Consider the following 18,766-nt stretch of genomic DNA (forward strand, 5'->3'; position numbering starts at 1 on the left):
ACAATCACAGCTGAAGGCACCATCAAAGCAACGGCTCTTGGGCTCCTGGGAGCACATCGCTCTTCAAGGCTTGGCCAAAAAGTGCTTTGTACAAGCTCTGAGCATCCAGCGCAGAAGTCAGCTCCACAGAGAAAAAGAGGAAAAGGCAAAACTTCTCCCTGAGAGCCTGGCAGGGTAGGACATCCTGGCTCTATATCACATGTGCCTTAAGCAGGAGTCAACTCCCTGACACAGCATTATGGCCACTGAAGGGAGATCTCATACTGTCTTTCTCTCACTCATTTTTTCTCAGTCACACCGCAGCAGTTGCTTATGCTCAACTGGGCCAGGTTGACCATCCTGAAGACAGAATTTACCTGTTACTTTATGGAGCAGTTGCTGCATAAGGGCAGGATGTCAGGCTGTCAACATCTCCAAAGACTCTGAGGGCAGCTCCTTCCTCACACCATTCCCTCCCTTGAGTTTTGTGCCAGGAACGTTACAGCATGGCCAACAGACAGAGCCCAGAGTGGTGCTGGGTCTTCTGCTCCAGGCTCACTTGTTCATGGGAACCTGGACTGGAGCTACAGCTTCTATGCACTGCAATAAACAACCCCACAGCTCTGTTGACATCAAGGGAAGTAAAGGTGGTGAATGACTGGAACTGCTGATGTCAAAAAGAAACCTTATTCTTTTTTTATGGAGACAGCTGATAAAGGGGCAAATTATCTCACTTGGAACAGCCCGAGAGCTGAGCTCAGACGCAGGACTCTTCATGCCAAATGCTGTTGCCACTGGCTGTAGCTAAGATGAAGAGGGCTCCTGGGTGAGTTTTCAATGAGATATGTGCAGCTCTAAACCCTTTCCGACTGTTTTTTCCTTGTGGATGGCTTGTAATCTACCTACCACGCTGATTTGGCTGGCAACTCATCGGTGGCAGAACATGAGTGAGGGTGAGAGTTTACCTTTCAAAATGACATAGCTTAGTATACTTGGTTTTGTAAGGCAAGATGAGATATTGGGGAACAACTCAGAAATTTCTGCCTTTCATGTTTTAGACCCTTAAACTTGATCTAGCAGTCTATTCTTCTTCAGACAAATGAAAGTTTTGAGACTTCCTGCAAGTGAGGTAGAATTGATCCTTTGTGAAAGTTCATGTTTGGATACTTCTTGCATGAAAACGTGTCAAATCTCACCTTGTAATAACAATACAATAATTAAGTGCTTTTGCCTAGCCAAGCCTACGTCTGCTATGAAAACAAAATGAGATATTTTAGACCAGAATATTCTGAAATCTTTATTAGAAATGGACAAATCTTGGAAGAACTTTCACCTTTGATGAAAGCCTGAAGTAGACTTTTGTCTTTGCTTTACAAGGGGAGAGAAAGCTTCAGGCAACTTATTAAAGAAATTGCAGAAGAAATGAAATTCCTACTTTTGCATGAGCTGTTGCTGAGGTATGAATACTTGGCTGCAAAAAGACAGCTGTCAGAATCACCAGTATTAATGAATATATATTTTGAAACAAAGGAATGTTGATTTGTCGAGTTACTTTGTTGTGCTGATGCAATAGCTGTACTGCACACAGACGCATTTCCATTTTACTCTTGAGAAAACTTTACTAAAAAATATTGGAAAGTAAAGCCAAAAATCAGATGAAAGAGAAGTAACTGATTCCTTTGGTTTACATCATTTAATGTAAAAAATCATACTCTCTGTCAAAGGTTTATAAGGGATGCCGGGGGGGGGGGGGGGTGCGTGGGGGGTGTTAATTACGCTGGATTATTACAATCTTCCAGTGCCACCTTGTGGCTTAGCGTAAGACTGCAAAATGCATCCAACATTAAACTTCACATTTCCCAAGCATAAACACCCAATTGCGCATGTAGCAGTCCATAAGTTAAGATAACAAACTGCGAGTGGGAAGAGAGTTTTTCATCCTGTGTATTGAACAGCATTTTTCTCTGGTTACAAACAACGTACCAGCTTTTGCTGGTACAAAGTTGCACCCATCAAGCCTGGTGCTGACATTTGCGTGTTTCTCAAAGGACATGCTCCAAAGCATATTGCAGACAGACTCTGAGGGAGGCTCTCCAACAGGCTATGTCAGAACTGCTTTAGCGTTGCTCCATGTCTATGCCATGTACTTTAGTACCAAGTATGTGCTTTTTGGTTTAAAACTGCTGTTCTTACTTTACCGTGAGTGTATCACCATACACGGCCTTACCACATGTGGGCCACTATTCCAGTGCTACACCACTCCCACTTCCTAAACCTACTAGGACTTTCGTTGCTGCAATCTGAGGCTTCGTTATTGAATCACACTTTCAGTAATGGGATCACTGTTCCTGAGCAGAGACCTTAGATATTGCTACAAGAGCAACACCTTGCATAAGTATACATAGTACCTTGGTGAGAAGGGATTTGCACCAACAGGTAAGTGGACTTCTTAAAGCTGGAAGTGAAGAAATACACATCACCCAGAAATAAAATTGGCCCATTTCAGGTGGACATAACCTCTCTGAACAGGAAAAGAACACCTTCGAGAAGGAAAGGTGTACAAGACAGCAGCAACAGCAGTGACACCAGCCTTAGCTGCTGGCTGGCTCACGCTCAGCTGTGAACTGTGTTTCATGGGTAGGAGAGTACAGTTCCCACGCTACCTCACCCCACATCCTAGAGAAACTGCCATTTTCATCTGTACAAGACTTGGAGACCTGGCAAAGACATTTAGAGGACATCAAAAATTAAACCAAGGGGAATCCAGTTGCTTGTTTTCAAAAAATCCATACAACTCATGGAAGGCAATTGTATGAAAATAATCTCTAGGTTGCTAAAGTTGAATTGACTACTAAGATCAAAATCATTCCTGGATAATTATGTCTCAAATGATCTTCCAGTGCCAGTCAACCATTATATAACAGCTCTTAAATTGGGATTCCTGTTTTGGAGAATGAACCATTTAGCCTACTGACAGAGCCATCTTTTACGTTTCAGCCCACACTCCTTACAAATCTGTGCTGACAAATCTGTTGTTTCGTGTCATCTGTCGATAGTATATATTATGCCATTTTCAAAGGTGCTGAGCTTATGTACTGTACCACTCATAAGATAATAGGATCATAAAACATAATTGTAAGAAGCACATTTCAGGAAGATTCATCTTCCTCTTGAGGATATAAGATGTGTCCATGGTTTTATATCCACACATAGATTTAAGGAGACTATCAGATGCTGACAGAGGCCTGATTTAAACAGCAATGTTAGAGCAAGGTGGCCATGATCACTCCAGCTCCCCAGGTAAATCCAGCCTTGTAGATCTCATTTTGTCTCACAGATGTGGAGGACAGTCTCAGTATGAATGTCTAGACTCTTTCTAGCCAAACGCATGCTAACTAAGTAGGCATCTATGTGCACATCAGAACTTGGATGCAGTATTTTACCAAGTTTGGATATCTCCAGATTCAGATATACAGTCTGAAATTACTCTGCAATAACAACAGACTGTTTAGAATAAAATCTGCATTTCCAAGCTGATTAGTTCAAACACAGAAATAGTAAATTTGGGTTCTAGAGATCAGAATTCTAGAATTTATATGTCCCTAGTCTTAAGGGGAATTACATTTCAAGTTAAGTGTGTGTGTGTGGAGGAGGAAATTATATAGTTAATTATGTTTTAAGCGCGATGAAATTTTGAAACATTGCCAGCATGGCAGAGTGCACTGAGATAAAACAGATGTAAGGATCTCAGTTTTAGAACTTGTTCAGTATAAGCCCTTGTTGACTAAAATTTAGTAAATCCTGGAGCTTGGTAGTTTAAACTCTGACTTTGAATTACATCCACAGATTTAATGAACAATCTTTAACTGGATCAAGTATAAAGCTGGTCAGAGAAAATGATAAATAGGTACCTGTTTGTTTCCCATTTGAGTGCTGGGCACTGCAAAGATAGATTAATTACCCTTAATTAACTATCTCCTTTGTAGAAGCTTGAAGCAAACTGTCTAATGAGGCCAAAAAGAGTGGAAGCTACTTGATTCACTTAATGTGCAGGTATCGTCTGCACAATTATCTGCCCTCTAAGCAAATGGGGTGCACTCATAGCAACCCAGTTCCTGCTACTGGTAAATTTGACACATAGAAGGAACCTGGGGAGACAGAAAACTCCGAGTGCTCACAGAGACATCATAGCACAGTGTTAGCTGGGGGAAAACAGCACTTGTGCTACTGAAGACAAAGCAAGTTTTGTGTAAGGGCAGCATCCATCTGAAGAGGACTGAACATCTCCAGCAAATGTGTTCCCTGAACCATACAATATCTATATATTCTCTTGAACTAAAGATATCAGTCTGAGGACAAGAAATCTAGCTTACACTGTTAAGAAGATACCCTACAGAGATTCAGTTGTCAGGCACACAGATAATCCACTTTCTGATGCCACAGAAAACAGTACAATGATTTGCCTGCCATATGTAACAGGGATGGACTTCTGAAGGCATCTAGTCAGTTTCTTACACAATACCAAAAAGGATCTGGTAGCTGTGGACCATAATAATATCAATATCAAGGGGAGAAGCAGAAAAGACAAAACATGATCTTTTAGGCAGGGGGCTAAATTGTAGTCTGAAATACCCCCAGAACCATGCTCATAAACAGAGAAAATATACACCTGAAAGAATGGTTGAGCAAAGACAAAAGGGTAAATTTCTGAAACTCTCTGGAACAGACAAGATCTACATCAGAAGGAAAGCAAAGCCAAATGAGAACCACGTCATTGGTTCATTCAGAAAATTATGCAGAACTTTTTAAATAAAACTCAAGGAAAAGCAACACTTGTGAAAAAGCACCTGCTCTTTCCAATCCTCTGTAATGTTATAGCTCTCTTTCTTTTTAAGCAAGCCAAACGGCATTCCTCTTCACAGAATCCACAGCTCTGTCAAGACACCTTCATGGGGTGTCTACTGCCATGATATCTGAAGGGAAGCTCTCTTCCCTCTGTCCCTCAGAGGACTCATAAATTCTCATTAAGAAAGGATTTTATGAGTGACAACCCCTAGAGGCAGCACTGCCTCATCTCCATGATGACATGCCAAGATTAATCAAACATCCAGAGTAGCTGTATTTCCCAGTCCATTCACAGACAGCAGGTACCCCATTCTTGACTTGAGGCACAGCTCAGAACTGTCAGCTCAGTGCCCACTTTCAAAGTACCTTTAGATAGGGTGGCAGCTGGAGCACCTGAAGCTTTGGGAGGGTATTGATAAACAAAACACGTGAAAGTACAGTGCTCTCGGGAACTAACTGGGAAGGTCTATTCTTTGCCCAGAGCCCACAGTTAGGGAGTTAAGGAAATAACATACAAGGATTCCTTGTTTGTAAGGATTTGTAGGGAATGAATGACTTCTCTCTCCTCATTGATCTGAATACACTGGGGAAGGACTTCAGCTCCTAAATTTCCATTCATTTGACATTCCCTCCTTCTGCTCCAAGATACTGGTGTTTAAATCAAGCAGACTTTTTCAGTAGAGTGGAAGGATGGGATCATATGCGTGTGATAAAGCATGGCCAGATAGCTGATAAGCATTATTAGGACTTTGCTAGAGGTACTCAAAGGTCCCAGGGGACAGCTGTTGTACAGAACAGTGTCAGAGGTGCCTGCTCTGTCCTATCCTCAGGATTGTTTTAGAAAAAAATGTAGACATGGCCCATTTTGATTACATACCAAAAGACAGTATTGACTCAGCAGCTCTAAGAAGTGTCCTGCTTCAAAGAGACCTGCAAAAAGGCTGTAATATATTCTTATATTACATGCACAGTGACTATGCCCATAGGAGCAAAAGAGTTCAAAAAATTAACATGAATTGTATTTGACTTGAAGAAAGTGAACAGCTTAAAACAGAGAAAGCAGGAAAAAAAATAACACATTAGTTATAGTAAACAACAGGGTGAAGAAAGCTTATGAAAGTAAAAAACAAACAAGAAGTTTAATCCAAGTGAGAAAAAAAAATCATAAACCTGGGAAGTTAAAATGACAAAAAAAAAACTACAAGGAAGCCCAAAATATTTTTAGAAGCAATTTGCTGAAGGCGTAAAACTGTTTCATAGAAAAATCTTTTTAAACACCTCAGAGGTAGGAAGCTTGCCAGCTAGTTAGTCAGGCAGATACATGATCAAGATGTAAAAGGAGTGCTTATGGAAGATAAGGCTGAAAATGTTTAATGAATTTTTCCACTAGTGTTCAGGGTGGAGGATCTGAGGGAGGCTCAGGAAGCACAGTATTTTATATGGGGGAAGAATGTGATAATCTGTCCCAGACTGAAATGTTAGAGGAAAAGACTTCAGAACAAATGATATAATAAGTTGTGACAAATCAGGTTCCAGGACTAAATAATGTTCACTCAAGAGTCCTAAAGGAATTCATGTATGAAACTGCTGAGCAACCAACTCCGTTTTGTAACTTACGTATACCAGCCTCACTGCTGGAGATGTTAAGGGTGATGCCAATTTTTTTACAGAGTTGTTGACCTGAAACTAGGAAATCTGAATTCCATCTTGGGGAAATTGGTGGAAATGATATTGAAGAACAGAATTAATAGACCCAAGAATAAATACATTATGTTGGAGTTGGGCCCATGTGACTTCTGTGGAGGGACGTCATGCTTCATATATCTATTACCTTTCTTTGAAGAATTGATTAACATGTAAACGAGGATACTGCAGATCATGAGGAGTAAGTGGATTTCTTAAAAACTTTTGCCAAACTCTCTCAGTTAGGTCTTTAAAAGCAGTAAGCTTTCTTTGAGCGAGCTTGAAAGTCCTGTTACAAATTCATTTTTTTTCCAATGGGGGAATTTAGCCATGGGTCTCATAGGGATCACTGTGGACATTTTTGGTGTTCAATGGATTTGCAATGATCTCAAAGGATCATGATAGCGATGTTCCAAAATTTACTGATTGTACAGATAGGAAAAAAAGTGAAGACGGCAGTGAAGAAATATTTCATTTACAAAGTGGCTGGCATGCAAAATGATAATAAATTTAATGTGAAATTCAAGGTCAGAAAGGTAGAAACTTATTTAAACATGTACTCTAAACTAGCTATTTGCACTCAGGAAAGAGGTATGTGGAAAGTTCTCTGAAACTATCAGATTGACAGTCAGTGGAAATTGTACAGACAAATTGATCTTTAACATTTTTTGAAGATAAAGGGCAAACAAGTCAGAAAACATGAGTACACCATTCACAAATTGTTACTATGTCCCCGTTGTTGACTGTGCACAGGTCTGATCACTGTATCTGCAAATGACTTTAACAGAAGTAGGAAGGCTGCAGAGAAAGATAAGAGCAATCACCACTGTGCTGCAGTTCCCACATAAGGAGAGCCTCTACAAACCAGGCTCCTCTGCTAGCAAAACCAATGGCAAAGAAAGAAAACGATCTGGAGAAGGTAAGCAGGCAATGATTTTTCACTATTTCTCTCAATACAAGAATGCCTACCCAGTGAACTGAGAAAGTAGTACTTTTAAAGGAAAGTGAAGGTCAAGATGTAAGTGAATTCTGGAGCTTGAGACTGAAGGACATGCAGGTTGTACATCTGAAAGGATGGAAAAAGACAACTTCATGGAAGATAGAGCCAGTAGATGCTATTAAAGGGTGACAATAGTCCAGTTGCTCTCTCTAGGTCTGTCAATGTTTAAATTGCTGGTTACCTGAAGCTGGGAATTTTTGTTCTTATACACTTCCATATTACCTGTCAGAGGCAGACTTTTGGTCTAACCAGAGTTTTTATCTATCTAGCCACCTTTAAACCACGGGAACACAGATGCACAAAATACGACTAGAAGAAACCATTTGAATCACAGGGTCCGGTCCTTGGCAGGACAAGCCTCCAACAGCAGCTACCTGGCTCAGAAAGGATCTGCTGAACAAGCAGTCTCCAAGGGCCATAAAAAGCCACACTTAAAAACTAAAATAAAAGGAGAAAAGATAAAACTGCAGTGACTTACCAGAAGAGAACACAGGAGATTGAAGGGTTCCATCTTCTCCTCCATCCCTCCCAAAGTAAAACAGAACTGCAAAAAGCAGATGCCTACCCAAAAAAAAAGTAATAATAATAATTTTTGCTGAACTACTGTGGGTGAAAAAATAATCTCTTTTGAATGAAAATGCATCATTTTTTTAATTCTTCTATTCCTAAAAATACAGATGCCTAGATGCCTAGATGCTGTTTTTGAAAAGTCTGATGTTACGTTTTCCTTTCTGTATTGCAATTTATGTTTAGGTGCATCTGAGTGAGTAGGACTCTCAGAAGGCAAAAGAGGTGCCAATTTTTGTAAAGGAAATGGAAGTGCTGTTATTCAACTCTGCTATACGATCACTAAATCTTAAAGCTTGTCTCATAGTGGAGAAGCAGTGAAGCAAGAAATTGCTAATGCAAAGTGTATAAGAGAAGATCCACTAGAGCAGGATTCAGGCCTCATCCCAAAAGCCACTGTTGCAAAGGAAAAAAAGAAGAAATATGTGGGCAGTGGAGAGCACTATGAAAATAAAACAGCTTTTTTAAAAAAAACAAACAAAAAAAAACTTACTAGCCATTTTAGTACTGTATTCAAAGTTTAATCGTGTTATAATTTTGAGTGCAGTGTTTAGACTTCAATAATGCACACAAGTGACAGACAGCACAGCTCCCCAGAATCTAAACCACATCGGTACATTGATTTAGGAGTGGGAGAATAATATAATTTGTTTTAAAATTGGTGATTATCTACCTGAGAAGACAGGCTGGTAGTAGCACTTCAGATTTGAAGATTTGTAGCTGAAAGTTGCTTGCTGTCCCTATGGGGTTCCTTGGGACCCTGCAGGCAATGCTGGTGGACAGTCACTAGTGGGATGTTTCTGCAGATTCACTCAGAACATGTCATTCTTCTATGAATGAAGAGAAAAAGCTTTTAGATCTCTGTTTAATCTAGAGCTTTTAAGCATCTGTTTTAACTCTGCTAACTTCAGCATTACCATGTATCAATGGTGCTGTTAGTACTCTTTAAATTATGCACATGTTTAAAATGTTTTCAGGATCACAGTTTGTATTCCTCCAGGCATGCACCCAGCTGTGTCTGGCAGGTATAGGCATGTAGAGCTATGTTATATGATTGATAACTGAAACCATGTGGCTGCATAAGTCTTCCCAGTTTAAGACTATGAAACAGTTCACATGTGGACAAATGACATCATGTTTTCCTGAGGTGCTGTAAAACATAATATTCCCAACCAATATTGATTTCACACTATTTACTCGATCCAGCTGTTGTAATTTCTGCAGTGAATACTTTCATCTCTTCATGACACTGCAAAGGCATTTCTAAACCCAAAAGGTAATCTTCCATATCCCACATTGTCTCTGGTGTCTTCTCACAAAAGAAAGGCTACGAATCCTTCTACAAACCTACTGACTTGGCATATGTGCTATGAACAAAATTGTACCTACATTTTAGATAAACTATAATATCATCTGGGTTTTATGTATTTGCTTATTTATGGAAAACATGGAATCGTTTGCAAAAGTAATTTGCTGAAAATGTAGCCTTCAGGATGTAGCTGCAGCCGTAATTGACAGAGCTGTAAGCATATTTATGTGTGTGATACCTATATGGCAATATTTTAACAGGCCTTAAATACACAGTTATATAGTGCACAGTACTTCACTGTCAGCTGTGTGAGGTGTTAATGCATCTTAATATTCAGCATGTTCAGAGATTCACAACTATTGAACAATTCATTCTCACAGTAATAGCTGAAGCAGAGTTTGGTTATACAAGGGAACAGTAAATTGGAGAATGTAAGGGATTGAACATATTGTAACCTTCGGGGAAAAAAAAAATCTCTAGTTATTCCACATAAAGCTATGATGAGCTCCAGCCTCAAGGTTAGGCTGTGCACTGTACTTGTTGAAAGCAACTAACCTGGTACATCATTCTGTCAATAGATGCTGCTATGGATCTAATTTCCAAAGGTTTTGCTGGGTTTGTGATGCAAAGCAAAATGCTTCATATTCTTCACATCCCCTTGTGCTCTTTGGGCATGAACCAGGAGCCTTTACTCTCTGAGGGACTGTTCAGCTGATCCCTCTTTCTTAAATATTGCTAACTGTATGGAGAGCCAAATATGCAAAAGGGATCTAATTTGGGCAGTTTCCATAGCTATCATTTCTGATGTGGGATTCATCACATCTACGTGTAACCATCAAAAAATTTGGCCTGTAGACTTAGCTAGCTGTCTAGTTTTCACAGAGGGCTAGGGCAGGAATCTCCATAGGGCAATTCGTCTTGCCTAACTCAGACATGAAGCTTTAGAGCATTTTGACATTTGATTTAGATTCCTGGCACCAATTAGGTACCTGCTTTAGTGAGACCATATTGCGCTTTGAAGATGCCATCTCTCTCCACTGGCTGCAGAAGGGGGGCTAACATAGATTAAATTCTATATTTCAGGCAACCAAAGTTAGAGAGAATGAAAACCATTTCTTGTGTCCTCTAACCTGCTGGAATCATTAATTGTGGATTTTAAATGATGGTATCGAGGCAGCCCTTTGCCTGATGTTGCTTTCAGATACATTATACACTCACTAAAATGTTAACCTTAAAGTTCAAATTCCTTAATGTTCAAAATCAGAAGCTATTTTCTAAAAAAAAAAAAAAATAATAATGTCCTGGGATACAAGACTGAAATCACCCTTGAAGGTCAAACTAAATCTACATAATACAAATACAAAATATGTAGGTCATCTACATAATACCATTGTATGTATATAGGGAATGAACCAGTAGCATTTACTGTCAGAGAGCAGCAGTTATTTCCAAACACAGCTGAGGTGCTTCCAGCAGTGAATTGTTCACATGCTGCTTGATGTAAATAAGCCCTTTTTACAAGCTCCCTGGGGCAGGGATCTATTCCTCCGAGAGGCTCACCTCAGCCACCTGGTTAAAAATAAACGAATAATACAATGCACAAAGACATCGGGGATACCTTTGCCATTTTAATTCCAGGCAAAACAATTTTTCTTTCACTGTTTAGCATAAAGATTTCATGGCTGAGGACTGTGGCCATACACCTACTCTAGATGCTTCTTTTGGCTGCACAGCACACCATGCCCTAGACGTCCCTGATTTCTGGATTTCTGTCTTTGGCCATTCATTACTTGCTTAAACTGAGCTGCCCTGGTAGGCATCAAAATGAATGGATGACATGAAAAACAGTCTGAATATGGTAAAGAGCAGAGCAGTGGAGCACTCATTCAAATTTTTGTAGCATTTGGCCTCTTTCAGCAGAGGAATAATAGATTAATAGATTAATACTCACTGTGTAGCTCTGCTGGCAACGTTCCCTCCAGTTTTAACTGCTGCCTATGAGCAAACCCAGAAATAAAAGACCAGTGTACCATTTGGTGGAGTTATGCCCACTTCACTCATCCATTGTCCTCATTAGCAAAAGGCCTGAAGAAAAATGACTCCATTTGTATTAATTTCTTAACCAAAATTCCCACTGGATACCCAGCTGTCAGAACATCCCTATGTTTCAAGGCATTCAAGCATTTCTGAACCAAGATTTGAGTTTTCCTCTGTGTTAATTACAGGAACAACATGCTGAGCTGATCTTCAGTCAGAAATCTCCTTTTTGCCACCCAAGAATGTGTCACGTACAGCTTATGACTGAAAGAAGTGAGAAGTCACAGCTGCATTTAGCACTCACATAAAATTGAACTTGCATTTTTGAGAGGGCATTGCAAAAGAATTTGAAAGATTCTCACTGGATCAAATACTGTAACAATAATCTGCAGCAGTAGCATAACTTTGAGCTTCTCTTGCCCTAACTTTGTGTTTTCTTCTACTGGGAGGAGGAGATCCAACATTCTGAATTTCCCAGTGATCCTGCTGCCATACTGCTGCCTAGGGGTGAAAGAAAAAGAAAAATGAGATATGAGACCTTTTCCAAATGAAGAGGTAACAGCGATGAGATGTGACGGGACACAGCCCTTGCAAAGGAAGAGACTGGAAATGGAAGAAGCAAGTGAGATGAAAGCAAAAAATTATTTATAATTGTAAACAGGCTCATTGTAAAGGGAAGTGAAAAGGTCGTTGGACTGGAATCAGTGACTGACAAAGATGAAAAAGAATACGGTGTGATGAAAGGATTCCTATTATGTACAGCAGCGGGTTCTTGAAAATGGAAATACTGTACTCCTATGTATCAGATGATGCTAGTCAAGCTGTTAGCAAAAGACTGTATGAAAGTGACATTACTCAAGGAGAAACAGGTTTTTAAAAGTGAATGAAAAGACGAGAGCAGGTACGGAATTGCTGCCAAACTGTTTAAAGAACTAGTGAGTGATAGGAAAGTGTCTGCTACTGTATGCCCTTATAAAAAGTTATTTGTTCATCAGAGCACACTGCAAAGGCAGCCATGAAGAAAGAGCTGCAAGAAATCACAGGGCAAGACTGTGTTCACTGTTCCCAAGAAAACAAGTTATTTGATCCACCGTTACCAGTAGGGCAACCTGTGAGAGGCTTGGCAAAAGGTGTGGGTGGGTGTGCAGTATGTCTCCGATGATGCCGGTGGTGAAGAGAGATGTTGGCTTGGAGCCGGTCATTATGCAAAACCATGGAAAGAAGGTGTGCCAAACTGCTGAAGAAAATCTCAGGGAGGTGCAAGTGTCTGCATGGGTTCAGATGTAGTGCAATATCTTGTCACAGGGGCTGCTACTGAGGTGTCTGCTTTGAAGAATCATAGAAGAATCATAGAATCATTAAGGCTGGAAAAGACCTCCAAGATCATCTCGTCCAACTGTACCCCCACCGCCAATATCACCCACTAAACCATGTCCCTAAATAAAATAAACCATGTCCCTAAATAGAGTTCAGTCGTAGTCAAAGAGAAGAGCAAGAGTAGCAAGCAATAAGTGTAAGAAAGTAAGACAGCAAAAAGGAATAGTAAATAGTAAGAGAAAAAAAATTGTAAATGTCTTTGGAGAGTTGTGCAAATGGCAGTCTTGCCTCTTAGAAAGATTGCTGGTAAAAATGTGAGGCACTGGTAGGTGAGATCAATCAAATAACTGTCTGAGCAGATGAGTGGGGAAGTGGCAAGAGAGAGGAAGTGTCAGCAGGCAAAATGTTGACTGCAGGAGAGGATACACAGACCACCCAGGGCAGCCTGCAGATTGCCCTCTTCCCTTGCCTCCTCCTGGCCCTACCACAGAGCCTCAAAGGCGGACTGAAACCACCTCCTCTCCTTTTTCATCCCGCAGGAGGGGCTGCCAGAACAGCAGGTGCTTCCATGTGTGCAGATCCTGTCACTTACTCATGTAGCTCTTCATGAGTCTAAGTTTGCCTGCATGTTTCTGCCCACATAAAACAGAGGAGCCAGACTTCGAAGACAGATTTTCGTCTCAGCAAAGCTAAAAGAGTGAGAGATGCTAGCTCAAACGATGCCTGAAGGTACAGTGAGATTAGTTCACAGTGCTGAGCCTCAGCTGGACTCTCTGGAAGCTGCAGCTGCTGGGTAGTGTGGCTCTGAATATTAATAGGAAAAAAAATACAGAAATGTCACTAGTATTTGTGCCTTATATAAAATGTATTACTAGTGTCAGCTAGTTATTTCTGTGCTGTACTGAAAGGGCGGTGACATCCTGAGACCCTCTCTGTCCTCTGTAGGACTGAAACCTGTGTGCTTTTCTTTTCACCTCTGACTTAGCTTCCCATGGTGTTTCCAACTCAGAAATGATCTGAAATACTCCTTGTTTATCTTTGCACGGCTCTAGGGTGTTCTGTCCTGACCACATACAATCTAACACCTTCAGCAGTTTCTCAGTGTTCGGAAGTTATGTAGAAAGTACTGAAAGGAACCTCCTGGATCACTGGCCACAGATGGGACAAGTTGAGCTGGTCAATCCACATTTCTTCTACAGGCCACCAGAACCACAAGTGAAAGCATTCTGCCTCCCTGGCCTCTGCATCCTCATGGCAGACAGCATCAGGGTTTTCCTAGGGATGCCATAGGGCTGTCCCTCCAACCCACAGTGCCAGATCCTGTCGGCATGCCAGGGAAGTCAACCACTGGACGGTGTGGTGTAGCACGCATCCCAAGTTCTCCCTGGAGGCATACAGCCCCAGAGCTACTCCAGCTGTGATGGGGGTGGAGGGCAGCAAACCTGACCACAGCCTCTTGCCTGACTCTGGGGGTACCTCTGCTGAGCCTTTTCCCTTCAGGTCCAAGCTACCACATAACAACATCCTTCCACGTTATACCTTCTGATGACAGCACCTGTTTGGATTCCCTGAGTATGTGTGTGATTACCTGGGAACAACCAAGTGTCAACCTATAAAACTCTTAAAGAAGTTAATGTTTGGTCAATATGCTTTAAAAGACCTGTTTAGTTCTATTTATTGCAAGTGACACCTGTATAAAGCGAAATTTCAGATTATACTCATTCCTATTTTAACTTTCTGATTTTTTGTTGATCTTAATTAGAAATTTCTTTTGCCTTTGCAGTTCTTCTTTCTGTATTCTTCATAGAACATATAATAAAATATGCATTACTGTAAACTCTTGGTTTGTTAAGTATCATAATGATTTCAGGATGATTGGTTGTGACAAATTCAAGATGCTCTGTGCTACAGCTATCTTGAGAGGGCTATAAGCATTAGCTGGCATTCCCTAAGTGTATTTCTCATTACATCCCATCATTTTACTGTCTTTCAACAATGATGTCCCTTGTCTTCATTCCAATGTTGCCTTGGGGATAAAGTAATGAGTCCTCAGACTATTTTCTTCTCTTTTTCTCTCTAAAGAGAAGGCAAACAAAGTACCAGACAGAGAAGAAGATAAAGTAGCTCACGTAGTAGGGAAGAAGAGAAAGAGATGGGACTATACGTCAAAGAAACTGATGATTTGATTCACACTGGGTTCGGGCACCACTTGATGCATCTGTAATAGATACCAGCTTGGTATATTCTGCAAAACTCCATCAAAATCATTTTAGGTTTCTCATGCAAACTGGCTCTTTTTCTCACTACCTCAGCTGCTGGATTTCAAGCATCCCCTCTGAGCACCAGATCACCGGCTCAAAACAAGAATTCTATCAATTAGAGAATGCTGTAATAGACCTTGGCATTTATGAGATAGAAGGAAAGATGGCTAAGTTATTTTATTTTACACTGACAGTTGCTGGAGACATTTCCATGGTTATTACATCCTCAGCAAGTTCCAGTATATAATATTGAAACTGAATTATGGATAGCACACATCATTTTCAACACCTTTAGCTTTCACCTTGAGGCAGTCCTGTGAAAACCATACATCTTGGACTCTCCACCGTCTTAAACATGGCATCCTGCTCTCTGCTTCAAGGCTACATCTCTGTTCCTTAGCATGTGGAGATTATCAGGACCATTCATTTTCTTCCCCTTCTCCTGGCACATCTCCTTCTGCATCTCACTTTGTAGGCAAGCTGAAGGCTTCAAGCTGAATGTTCCTCCTCAGCATAGAGATCACCTCAGTCAATGTTTTAGTGCCTAGGATCTCAGGGATCTTTATTTTTATTGTCCAATGGGTATTTCAGTTTCCACTTCTTTTGTTCAGGAAACAAATAACACTGGTTCTTCTCTATGCAACTCAGAAATCAATACCTATTTGAAATTTCCGCAGTTATCGGTGCTGTTGTTCTCTTTAAAGTGCAAAACATTTCACAGTTTTTGTACCCTAGCCATACAAAGCGAGGCAGAATATTCTGTTTAAAAAACATTTCTTCCTGCTGGGGATGCACAGAAGCGTTATGTGTGATACAACACACACATTCTCATCACAGCCCCCCACAGCCCAGCAGATTTCCTGACCTAAGAAACTCACGTCCTGGGGAGGCTTGCAAATAGCTGTAACCTGGTGTGGGAGGCTCAAGGGCCACCCATAAACAGCCAAGCAGATTGCCTGGGTTTACTCAGGGAAGTCAGAAATAAATGCATGATTTATGGAAGAGGTCTGCAGAAAAAGAGGTAGTTCAAGCTCGGAACATAGCTGTCGTGGCACCTGAGGAATCATCTACAGAAAAAGACACTTGGTTTCCTTTCAAACTTATCCACAAAGAAAATATACAAAGCAGAGTTTCCATAAAGGCATTTCATCCTTTTCACGTGTCCAAAGCACTGCTTTAACTGCTTATTAACAAATTATGTTGTTCAAAGCTAAGGAAGCCACAGACACTTCCAGCAGAAGTATATAAGCATGCAAATAAGAATAAAATATCCTGCCTCCTCATTTCTCCCCCACAAAATTGCATCTTGACTGAAATCCTGATTTCTTGAAACCAAACACCTCTGGCTGTAATTGGGGCAGAATATCCCTTGTTTCTGCTCCCCTGCCGTGCCCCACCCAATGCCACCAGGCAGGCCCTCTTGGTCTGCGAGGCTTTGCTCACAGGCAGCTGTTTGCACAGCTGCTTCTCTCTGTAGCAGCACTGAGTAATTGCTCTGCAGCCGCACCTCCACGACAGCTCTCAAAAAAGACAAGTGCAGCATGAATGCAGCAAGTGCTTAATCTTTGTCTTCATCTTCCTTCCTTCCAATTTCTTCCTTTTCAATCAAATGTGACCAAACCATACATTATTGTCCCCGCTGTCATTAGTTTACTTTTTGCTTAACACCTTTGGGACTCTTCAGGGCTGTAACGTGCTATTTCTCATTCCTCCATCCTCACCTTGTACCTTGAGTGCAAAAGCCCATTCCCAGATGGGGAGAGTTGTCCAAATAATCCCAGGACACCTAAACATTCCTAATCACTAGAGAACCATGGATAAACAGGCAGATATGGGTTGTGAGACTCTAGGGAAAAGGAATAAACATTTTTGGAAGATAACCTTTCCTCTGGCATATTTCTGCGACGGCACTTTTAAACATCTGCTGCATCCTCCTACCTTGCATTGTGATACTGTCATAACTCATCAGCAGTGCCTGGGCAGTATTTGCATAGTGAACCCCTAAGGAATAACTCGATTCCTCCAAGAGGAAAAATGGTGATTTGGTAGCTTGCATCTTCCCCTCCAATGCTAATTCTCAGGCTGATATCTCAGGACGATGTGAGGAGCAGTGAGCTGCAGAGGATTCTGCCTTCCAGATAACATGTAAATCCAAGAGTCTGCTACTTGCAGTCACTGACGATACTATGCCGCTTTCCTGTAAGGTGTATTATTTCCTTCTACTCTGGGTGAAATCCCAGCTGTGAACCTTACATCCTGCCTATCTATTTGCTCCTTAAAAATAAATTGGATAGGATGGTTTTCATTTCCTGTCCCCTCACTTCTTCTGTTGTTTGGCTACAGGCAGTTAAACAACCACAGTGTTTCACCCTGGAGGTGCCTGTATGTCAGTAACGGGTGAAATAATCCTTTTATGAAAAGATTTACCTGCCTCATAGGAATGTTGTGAAGTTTAAGCCTTTTTTTTTTAAGAGGATTGAGATAAAAAACACCATGGGGATACAGATGACCTGCATATTTGCAAGGAATTGATAAATTTTGTATGCAATTAACAAATACCATATTTTTTGAGATTTAAATTTCCTTCATCATTTTTGAGCGGAAGGAGTTGGTTTTGATTAAGCAAAATAAAAGCAGCTGAAAGATAATCCAGACAGGGAAGAAAAACCAACTACAGTGCTTTTCTTTAAAGGAAATAGCTCTCTCTGCCAGGCAGGATCTCTACAGGATGCAGAAAAACTATTGTGAAGGAAGGCTGTCATATTAATGCATTTTCAGGTCTTTTCCTCTAGCCACTTTCAAGACATGTGACTCAGCTGTATTTCTTTCTATTCAGCAAAACCGGTGCTTGCTTTGAATACCAAAGTCAGAAAAGAAGGGAAACACAGAGAGATCTCTGTCAGCAATCACACAGGCAGTGCATTTCCTGATGAAAACGACGGCAGAAGCCCAGATTTCATTGGTACCTTACACTTCCATTCCTACTTCATTGAGTTTTGTAGATCTGGAGACTTGCCATCCAAGAAAAATTAACCCCTTGAGGTGAAACAAGGGAGTGTGCTTAAAATCAGGTGTTAACATTGATTTCAACAGACTTAGTAAAGAGAGGACATGTTATTCCATGAAGCCCTGGCAGAGGGAGACATCAGAAATGTATCTAGTTATATTAGAGGATCCTCTGTCTTGGAAGGATAATGGCTATTATTAGTCACTGTTTCTGGCAGCATGCAACGTGATTGAGAGACTTTTCAAGCAATAGAGACCAGTCCCTAACCTTACAATCCTAAATTAAATACCGAGTGGGAGGTAAGGGAAGTAGTACAACGTACAGAAGAGTGAGTGCTCCTTAGGACAGTTGGAACTTGTTAACGTGAATCAGCCAGGAAGTCTCATAAGTAGCACTGGGGATTATCTTGAGAATCCTCCAGTCTATTCTAGTCATAGTGTTTGCAGAAACTAAATGCTTTACTCATGCTGGATTTTGTCAAGTACCTCCTGTGAAAGTAAGTATACACACTGTAGAGAGAAAATTAAGTGCAGACTATTCTCATTTATTTTCAGGAGAATTTCCCAACTTGCAGCTTAATGAGACTTCACTGAACAAAACCAAATTCTTCCTTTTTAAACTCTCCATGTAAAGTCTTAACTTCTTTTTTTTTTTTTCTTTCCAAAAGTAAATATACTAACTATGGCCTGGCCTCAAACATCAATCTACAAATGTTTTATATTAACCAGGTGTTTATTTTGTTCACATTATCTCATCCCCTT

General features: G+C 40.7%; 1 protein-coding gene across 2 annotated transcripts in view; it reads right to left on the reverse strand.

Annotated features, from left to right (window-relative positions):
- NXPH1 (neurexophilin 1) overlaps nt 1-18,766 on the reverse strand; it is a 181,853-nt gene that overhangs the window by 151,077 nt on the left and 12,010 nt on the right. For both annotated transcript variants that reach the window (XM_083825168.1, XM_083825164.1), the window contains exons 2-3: nt 8,748-8,904; nt 7,986-8,068 (exon numbers count right to left, since the gene is read on the reverse strand). The gene's annotated coding sequence lies outside the window, so the exon portion shown is untranslated. The remainder of the gene's footprint in view (nt 1-7,985; nt 8,069-8,747; nt 8,905-18,766) is intronic.

The sequence above is a fragment of the Anser anser genome, assembly GCF_964211835.1.
Source record: "Anser anser genome assembly, chromosome: 2".
Taxonomy (NCBI): domain Eukaryota; kingdom Metazoa; phylum Chordata; class Aves; order Anseriformes; family Anatidae; genus Anser; species Anser anser.